We start from the raw sequence: 10995 nt of genomic DNA, 5'->3' as shown, positions 1-10995 counted from the left end.
ACGAAGTTTTGTACCTAAACATTTTTCTCTTTGACTTCATTAGCCTCCGTTTTCTTAAATTTAAAGAAAATCTATCTTTTCTTTGCTCACAAATTTCGTCTAGTGTTAGATTCAGCAAAATTTCCATTTTAGTATTATACGCGTTCAAAAATGCAAACAAACGTATTTGCAAATTGTCAAAAATTGTATAAGAAGTATCAAATGTCAAACTTGCAGTGTTACCACTGACGGTTATAGGCATGTTTTTATGGTGGAACTCCCTTCCCACAGTCCCCAGGCCGCGCCCCCACTCTCATTCGTTACTAATAATCAAACATATGCTTAAATTTGATCTAAAAAATCTTAGTTTTTCCTATTTCTCACTATTTATAGCACAATCTAGACTTCATACTCCGCATAAGCTGTTCAACTATGACCCAAATGCAAAGTTCAAAAACGGTTTGAGATAGAAAATTAATAAAAATAAATTTGCTTGATTTTTTCTGATTGGTTGTTTTGATTTTATTCAACAAGGCATAGCAACGGACGCCGGGTATTGTAATATAATGGTTATTAATAAAAAAATATTTTTTATGAAATTATTGCTTGTAATTCTTTTATGTACATATCCTAAATACCTCAAAACTACACCTACGCGAGCGGGGCCGCGGGTTAAAACTAGTATATATATATATTTGAACAACTGATTTATGACCACCTTGATCCTCTAATATAGGGACGGGCTAGCAAAGTGCTAGATGGGGGGGCGGCAAACTTACATCAAAAGGGTAAGCAATAGGCGTGTACGTATATTAATCACTTCTGAGCAACGCATATGTGTTTGTAAAAAAGAGAGTGAAGCTTTGCCAATAGCAAAGTTACCAGATAAGGGGACTTCATTCCATGTTAAGGGATTTCGAAGTGTTGATCGTTCATATTAAATACAATAATAAAATGCTTTTGGTTTTTTTTTTTATTGGAAACGCTTCTTTGAATATTAACATCATCTGTGCAAATTTCTATTTTATTTACTTTTATAATTTTTGTAACCAAGAAGCATAGGCGATTTTATAATCAAGAAGTTTGAACATTCGCATGTCAAACTTTCATAGTTGCTAAACTATGTGGAGATAAATTTGTACTGACAAATCGGTGTATATTTTTCTGAATGAAAAAATTGTCTTCGTTTAAATATAAGTATGTATGTATATCGTATGTTTTTATGTTAGTGCATTTTTTTAAAGAATGCTGGTCACAACAGCGAACAGTAATCTCAACCAGCCATGTTTTATTTAAACAATGGATTTTATACATTTTATTTTGTTAAAAAGGACAATTTATACATGTTTCCATTAAAAAAATAGAGGATTTTTTCAAAAAACATTGAGGAAATTATCATAGCAGAGTGGGTATTCTTGGTGAGTACTTAGTTGCTCTCAAATTCAAATCACACGCATATGGCAATGTTTGTTTGCATCCGCTCATGGATTTCGCACCATCGGTGGCAACGCAAACCACTTTTCGCCATGATACACCCATACGTTCAGTACATTCATTAACACATTGAAATAAATCTTCACCTTTAGTCGTCCCTGTCATTGGAATAATGTCCAAAAGTTCTTCACATATATTTAGGTGGGCATCAACTCCTCGGATAAAAATCGCTAATTGGGCTATGTCGGATATATCTGTACTTTTGTCGATTGCCAATGAAATCGCTGTGAATGATTTTATACGCTCTTTTATCTGCGATTCTGTAATTTCCGCCATTTCATCTACTCGTCTGCTTATAGTTCTACGAGATAAGGGGACAAAATTCCTACTGCTTTTAATATACAAGACTTCACCAATTCGCCATCCGAAAATGCATGCATTCTCACGAACAAGATTTAACGCGATTTCATAAGTTGCACGCTTTGCATCATCTACAACGTAATCTTCGCTTTCCTAAGAAATAAAAAAAATGTTAATGATTTGAATTTTTCCGACCTTCTGTAATTTGGCACATCGAATCGAGCTCTTCGTTTAGACTTAAGGATTTGTATATACTTTTCCTTTCTTTTCCTACATATTCATCATAATCACTTCTGTGCAGCTCATAATGTCTCTTTATGTTAAAAAGCTTACATACCACACGTTTTTCACATACAAGGCATTGTGATTCTCCGTCTACATACTTGCATAAAAAAGTTACACTCCACTTCGGATTCAAATTTAACAATGTTCTTTTATTTGGGGCCATGCTGAACCAAAAGTCTTATATTTAATATTTTATTTAACTTTGTTTATCTAAATTAAAAGTTAAAACAGAGTAATATATTACACATTAGAAATAAATTTATGTTTTTGTCGGCAGTTGAACACTGTGCACTTTGTTTTGACGTTCGCCGTTTCAAATTTTTAAATAGAATTTTCAGCACTTTTACTGCATCCACACCATACAAATCCACTTAATATTAGTGTTTTTTTATGCGACAATAATATGTAACTTATGGTCTCAAAAAACATCGTCGAAAAATGAAGAAATCACGAAAAAACTGATTTTATTTATGAAATGTCAAAACTTATGAGTAAGAGTTGCCGCAGTTGTTAAATGTGGGAATCAATTTTGGGCATTGTTGATTTTATTATTCATAATTTATATACATAAGTATATACTCTTGGTTGTTTATTTTTATTTGCAGTTGTGCATATCAGAGTGTATTGGATTTAGATGGGCAAAATTAGTTATCAATCACGTCCACTTTTTATGAAAAATAAAAGAAAAAATGGTATCATTCAGTAGCTAAAAATTCTGAAACATTCGACAAACTTCGGTAGCTGAAGAGAGTTTGCAGTTTTATAAAGTAATTTGCTAAAAAAATTGATTTTCTGGATTTCTTAGCTCAATTTAAAAAAATATATCGGATCTCAAAAACCACTTAAGTAATCATAAGATAGGTGTCAATAATTTACAGATTCGTCAGTAAATACAGTGATCAATATTATTGAAGATTTAACTGACATTGCTTTCCAATATGTAAGATTTTAATTTAATCTCAAATTAAATATTTTCAGAGGCCTTAATCGTCTTTACATCTAGCAATTAAAAAACAGTATTACGCGAACTTTTGAAATGTTTAATTGCTTGTTTATTGTTGTTCATTATCTTAATTCATTATTATAGTAGAAAGTGTAATATGTAATATATTAAATTTAGTTATTGAAGAAAAATGTACCAAAAAACCTATTTTTTTAGAAATTTGTTGATATGAAGTTAAAAGTTGGCATCCCTGGTAAGAATTCATGAATAACACTGTGCGACAGTGATTTTATACTTTTATGGAGACCTAGTACAACTTGTAGATATAGTAAAACTAAGAAAAATGGTATAGGAGAAATTTCCAATACACCCCCAAAATCTCGTTTTATGGCCATAAAACCGTTTTTCAGTAGGTTGATGTGAAGAATCACTCTTAACTTCGCCAATTTCCATCCGATTTCGAATTTGTTTTTTTAGTTCGAAAGAACAAAAACAAGCCTTTTTGACAGTGTGTTGACAATTTTTCTGAAATGACAACTGACGACACTGTAGGCGGAAGTATTTGGAATTTTTTTATTTTTGCTCTATTTTTTTCAGCTTTGACATAATTTTTACGATATTATCCGATATTGAGGATTTTTTTTAGTACACTACTGTTATAGTAAATTTAATTTTGCGTCGAATGAGCTATATTTGACTGTAATTGAATTAAAATTAATAGAGTTGTGTGAGTTTTAAGATTTTTTTTTTTTTTTTACTTATTTGGTATGTAGGTATAACTTACGCTAAATGGGAATAAGGACGTGTTTTGATGCGTTATTATAGATGCGATATATTTATTGAAGTATATATGAATACATAAGAGTACACTGTACTGCATACAACAGAACTGGTTAGAACTTACGAAAATATCTGACACATTATAGCACTTTTTTTTTTCAATGGAAATATGAAAAAGCTCCCAAGTGTACCAAAGTTCACACTGTACATTGATTAACAAAAGAAATTTGTTATTATAATTTAACCTTATTAAAACGTCAAAGTTTTATTGTTTGTTTCATTGAAATTCGATATAAATCAAAACGTTGCCAGAAAAGTCGAATTTCTCAATATTCTCCGATGATGTGGCATCATCAGCCTTATCATAAACCAGATGATTGTTATTTTTATAAAACGGACGTAAACGGTCATCATTATAAAGTTCAAAAGCACATAAAGTATGCTGATGTTGCAACTGTTAAGAACCCCGTAGTCTTGGACGATATGATTGACTCAACTGCAGGAACTGAAGGAAGTTCAACTCATTGCTGATGATGATCAAACTGATAACAATAAACCTGATGATGAAGAGTACTTTCCGTCTGGTTCTAAGTCTTCAGAATGACACATTGTATCAAATTCAGATTTTCAGGATCTTTCTCGTGATTTATATTACTTCTATCGGGAAGACAACCTGAAACGCTCGCTTCTCGATTGGAACAATGGAATTTAGTTGATGACGACTTCAGAAGAATGATGATTATCGAATTTCTTACAGAGAAGTATTCAAAACTGATGAAGAGAATGACAAATGTTCCGTACCATACTAAACTCCAAAGGGTCGTTTCCAATGCATTTTTAAGTTTGGAACCAGTTCCGTTGTGTACTGCACCGTACCATACCGTACAGTGCTGCACTGCACAATACTCCAATAAATATTATGTGTTTATAATGACACTTGTTATAATTTTCATGCTTCGATGCCTACATACCAAATTAGTAAAAAAAAAAATTAAATCTTAAAACTCACCCAACTCTATTAATTTTAATTCAATTACAGTCAAATATAGCTCATTCGACGCAAAATTAAATTTACTATAACAGTAGTGTACTAAAAAAAATCCTCAATATCGGATAATATCGTAAAAATTATGTCAAAGTTGAAAAAATAGAGAAAAAATAAAAAAATTCCAAATACTTCCGCCTACAGTGTCGTCAGTTGTCATTTCAGAAAAATTGTCAACACACTGTCAAAAAGGCTTGTTTTTGTTCTTTCGAACTAAAAAAACAAATTCGAAATCGGTTGGAAATTGGCGAAGTTAAGAGTGATTCTTCACATCAACCTACTGAAAAACGGTTTTATGGCCATAAAATGAGATTTTGGGGGCGTATTGGAAATTTCTCCTATACCATTTTGTTTAGTTTTTCTATAGCCACAAGTTGTGCTAGGTCTCCATAAAAGTATATTTAATTTTTTTTTTGTCACACAGTGTAATTGCTCTCTCATTCAGAGTACAAACACAGACATAGCTCGCTCAATTTTTCTGCTTCTTCCCTGTGCTTTGTTATCCCCCTTCACCTAGCACTTTTACGCACGCAGAAGCACACGCTGCTGCACAGTGCAAATGTGCTGAGTTTGCCCATCACTACTCTAATGCAATCTAACGACACATTTCTTCTCATCAATTTGGCTTTCAGCGAAAACATTCAACGATACAACAGGTACACCGAGTAACAAACAAAATACAAAGGGAAATTGACCACAAAATTATTGCGTCGCAGTCTATCTTGACGTGGCTAAGGCCTTTGACAGTGTATGGCATCCCGGACTATTGCACAAATTAAAGAAAATACTTCCAACTGCCTATTATCTACTTTTGCGAAGTTAACTCAATGAAAGACATTTTTATGTTAAATATCAGGACGAATGCTGTGATGTACTACGTATGGGAGCAGGTGTTCCCCAAGGAAGCGTTATACAATATCTATACACATGATATACCCTGCCCAAGTGACGATATCATGATTGCAACTTTTGCTGATGACACCGTTTTAATGACCTCTAACAAAAACATAAATGTTGCCACAAATAAACTACAACAGCTACTTAAAACAACGCTGGCCTGGTTCAATACATGGGAAATCGAAATTAACACAGATAAAACTATCCAAGTAATATACACAAACAGAAAGTATGATCCACAAATATTGACTATAAATAATAAAGTCATTAAATATGATACAAAAGCCAAATATTTAGGCATAATAATTGATGCAAAACTGACCTGGAAGGAGCATATACTTCAAAAGAGAAACGAAGTTAAAAGCAGATTCAGACCACTCTACTGGCTACTACGAAACGGCTCGCGACTCTCACTTGGTAATACCTAAATTGTTAATCTACAAAACCATTATAACTCCGATCTGGAAATATGGCATTCAACTATGGGGAACAGCAAACAAATCAAACCTTAAAATAATGCAACGACTACAATCAAAACTCCAAAGGACTATCACAAACGCAGCCTGGTACATAACCAATGACGCTGTGTATACAGGGACCTCAAAATTAAATTTATGGAAGACGTCATTCGAGAATGCAGCACAAAGCATATTCACAGATTACTAACACACACAAACGAAGATATGCTGAAAATTCCACATTCAGAACTGCGAAAACGAAGACTAAAACGAAAATCTCCGACAGCCCTAGCAGATGCTACACCACTAAAATAAATATCAACCTGTTCTAAGTTTTATGTCATATAATTCTTATTTCATTATCCCTCTTATGTTGTACAAAGAAATGTTATTTAAATAATGATTTAATGTTACGCATATATTTCCATAATTGTTATAAAAATTACTAAGTGAAACAAAAACAAAAAATTTCAATCATTATTTTTTGGATTTCTCGTGTAGTCACCGGTCTCAATTTATAATCTTGAATATGAGTTCGCTCTGATGCAAACGGGGGAAGGTATTCGGAGTTGTAGAGCTTAAAAATATTTCTGCGTAATTGTCTGCAGTGTTACTGCCTTTTCTTCAATCCGTAGAACGGCTAAACGGAAATTGATTATGGAGCTTAAAGGACACCGTACGGAAAAACATCAGAATATCAAGCAGCGATTGAAGATGTTCTGAAAACCGCAGCAAAAGTGACGGTTAAAACCCACACTGTAACAGTACAGTGCAGAGACCTGGATGAGGTAACCTTTGCGGAAGAAATGAGTGACGCGCTTCATGCCCAATGCAACATTAAACGCCCAGATACAGCGGCAGTAAGAAGCCTGAGAACAGTCTACAATGGTACTCAGACGGCCTTCATTGTCCTCCCAGCCGGGGTAGCGAAAAAGGTGTTAGAGGTTCAACGTGTGCGAATTGGATGGGTGTCATACCGGGTACAGAGGGTCGATCCTAAGCGTTGCTTCAAGTGTTGGGGATACGATCATGTCGCTTAAAATTGCAAGGATCAAATAGACAGATCGGGACTCTGTAGAAAATGTGGTCAGGAAGGCCATAAGGCACTTACGTGCAAAAATCCTGAACAATGTGCACTGTGCAAGAGGAACCATGCAGCTGACTGCTACAAATGTCCATTAGCCAAAAAGGTGCGAAGAGAAGCTATCCAATGAGGGGTTTACAGCTTAATCTCAACCACTGTCAAACTGCCCAAGAAATCTTGGAGTAGACCATGCAAGAGCACAAAATAGATACTGCACTTATATCCGAGCAATAAAAAAACATTGATGATTATTCCGGGACGTCGGATGGTTCAAACAAGTCGGCGATTTGGGCAATGGGACATATTAAGCCGCAGAGCAAAATGATGACTACTAAACGCGGCTTACATGGGTTAGGACGAAAGGCATCTATTTCTTCAGTTGTTATGCTCCACCGAGCCTCACCGCAGAAAAATATGAACGAATGCTGATAGCCTTGACATTTGGCAAGCATCCAGTACTTATAGCTGGCGATTTCAATGCCTGGTCTACTACCTGGGGAAGTACGCGTACTAACAGATGTGGCAGAGTGCTTTTGGAAAGCCTGGCACCATTTGACTTGGAATTGATCAATGTACCTGGTAAATTCACTTTTCAAACCGAAAGAGGATGCCCAATAGTGGACCTCGCCTTCGCCCATAGTACTATAGCGCGCAACGCAACATGAACTGTAAATTCCATCTATACGTACAGCGATCATAAGGCAATAACCATCGATATACTAATAGGTGTAGAAAATAATGAGTTTCGCCTTCAAAGAGCACAGCGAAAAGGGTGGAAACGACAATCTTTTGATCACGAAGTTTTCAACATGTGCTTAAACGCTTGCCTAACTCTAGATAGCGCTGGGGAAATGAAAGCAGAAGGAATGACGGCGGTCATAAGCAACTGTCTCAGCAGGCCTGCGTCGCGACCATGCCTATGTTATCGGGAAGGCCACACAGAAAAGCAGTGAATTGGTGGAATAGTCACATCGCAAAAACAAGACGAGACTGCAATCGGGTGCGCAGAAAGCTGAAGCGAGCGCGTGGTACACGCATTGTTAGCGCAATATAAAACCTATAAAGCTGCGCTTAAAAAAGCTATACAGGCTAGCAAAAATCGCTGTTTTATTGACCGTTGCGACAGCGTGAACGTAGTCCCCTGAGGAATGGGATATAAGTTTGTTATGAGAACCCTTAAGAATCCAAGAGGACCACAGCCGACGTGCCCAGCCCTATTGCTAGCAGTGGTTTGCTCATTATTTCCATATCAGGTGGAGTCTAATCTACGACAGACACAACGGGTAATGGCGGTGAACATTCCAGAAGTCACCACACAAGAAGTGCTTTCCACAGTACAGCGCATTGCTTATAACAAAGCTCCGGGCTTAGATGGCTTGTCAAATATAGCTGTCAAAGTAGCAATTAAATCAACGCCCGAGGTTTCTGCAAAACTGTACAACACATGTCCCAACGAAGGAATTTTTTTTTAAAGTGTGGAAGAAACAGAGGTTGGTATTTCTACTCAAACCAGGAAAGCCGCCGGACCATCCATCGTCATATCGTCCACTGTGTATGCTTGATGCACTCGTTAAAGTACTAGAACGCATCATATGTAACATAATGCAAGAGTTTCTAGAGAAACCAATAGGGTTTTCCCCAAACCCATACGGCTATAAGAAAAGGTGTTCAACCGTGGACGCAATACAAGCTGTAGTGAGTATTGATCGAAGTATTGGCACGAAGAAATACTGCGCTGTTTTTACCTTAGACATAAATAATGCGTTCAACTCCGCAAGCTGGCCCCAGATTACCATTGAACTGAGAGGATTCGCGGTGCCGATATACCTGCAAAAAATCATATCAAGCTACTTTGAAAAAAGTCTCTTGCTTTATGATACTGATAACGGAATAGGCACATATAAAGTAACCGAGGGTGTTCCACAAATCTTGGAGCTTGGCCCAACATTTTGGAATGCTAAGTATGACGGTATCCTCAAACTTGAGCTTCCTGAAGATTCCACCCTCATTGTATGCGACGACATTGCGTTGGGGGTAGTGGGAAAGTATCTGGACGTGCTGCAAGCGTTATTCAACGATACAATTGTAAGAATTAGAAGATGGCTTGGAAATGTGAAGTTAGAACTTGCAGATTAAAAAACAGAAGCCATATTACTGACAACACGGCGGGTACGTGAAGAATTAGTGATTACGGCAGCTGACCATGACATAAGGTCGCAGCCATATATAAAATATCTGGGAGTACTCATTGACTCGAAAATTACTTTTAAGCATAATTTACCTCAGTCAGTGAAAAAGCCGTAAGAATAAATAACGCATTAACTGGACTAATGCTTAATATTGGCAGCCCTCGCGCAATTATACGGAAACTCCTGCTAACAGTCACGAGCTCAGTGATTCTGTACGCAGCACCAATCTGGGCCAACACGAAGCCATCGTACCTCCAACACATAAGAGCCATATACAGACTTTGCGCCCTGCGAATAGCCAATGCCTCTTGCACTGTCTCAGACGACTCAATCCATGTGATAGCGGGAATGGTGCCTATCGACCTTCTCGCGGTTGAGAAGTATAGGTTACATAACACCATTGGGCAGAAACCGTCGAACATGGCTAAAAAAGAAGAAATGCTGCGAACAATTGAATAATGGCTGGCACGGTGGGAGCTCCGAGAAAGGTAGGAGGATCTTTGAATTGATTCCAAATATTGCGAAGTGGATTGAGCAGAGGCATGGAGAATTTGATTTTTGTATCAAACAGTTGCTTACTAGACACGGTTGCTTCAAAGAATACCTACACAAGTTCCATCTTGAAAACGACCCATACTGCCAGGAGTGCCCTGAAGAACAAGAAACGCCGTGTCTTGTTCCAATGCCCGCGGTTCATTAATGAGCGAAATATGCTTGAGAAAACGTTTGGTGAAAACATAAGTGAGGAAAATCTTATCCCACATATGAGCGAAAACGAAGAACTGGAAAATTACATGTGTAGTGGCCGCAAATATCATGAAGAACCTTCAATACGCGGAATATGCACGTAGGTCTCTAGAAAGAGCTCCTTAACTTAATGTACAGAACTGAATGACAATAACAGACGATTGAGTAATAATATACTCACAACGCCCTTCTGACGTACTACTTATTGATTTGTTTATTTTATTAATTAATGCTCTAAAAAATACAGTATTTCTTACAGACTATGGAGACAGATGAATGATAAATAAATTAATCAAAGTAAAATTCAACTTATAGTTTCAATTGTAATGAGTGAAAGAAAAATATAACATTTCTTATAATTTACAGAGGAAGATTATTAGATAATACTAAAAATTTAGTTCAACAATTCATTAAGAATCAATTTGAAGTGATTCTTTGATTTGAAAGCGAATTAGAATGACCCAGAGTTTTAGATATCGGAGCATTGGAAGCATAATTAGTTCTTACCATCCCTAACCAGAAAAAATCATGATTCCGTAAACTTCGCTGAGAAATATTGAAATTCATTTTCTCGAGTAGCGATGGGGAGTCAATAACCCCATTTATGAAATCGAGAAGGAAAGTAGCGGAGAGAATAGTCCTTCTAATATCTAGTGATTTTAGATTTCTGAGCAAGCACCGCCTTTTATAGGACGGATTTGGATCAGTAAAATTTAAAGAACGCAAAGTATAACGCACAAAAGCTTTCTGGATACGTTCAAGACTACTAATATGACAAGCATAATTCGAGCGGG

This window comes from Anastrepha ludens, chromosome X, assembly GCF_028408465.1.
Source record: "Anastrepha ludens isolate Willacy chromosome X, idAnaLude1.1, whole genome shotgun sequence".
NCBI lineage: Eukaryota > Metazoa > Arthropoda > Insecta > Diptera > Tephritidae > Anastrepha > Anastrepha ludens.
Note: the sequence above shows the minus strand (reverse complement) of the source record.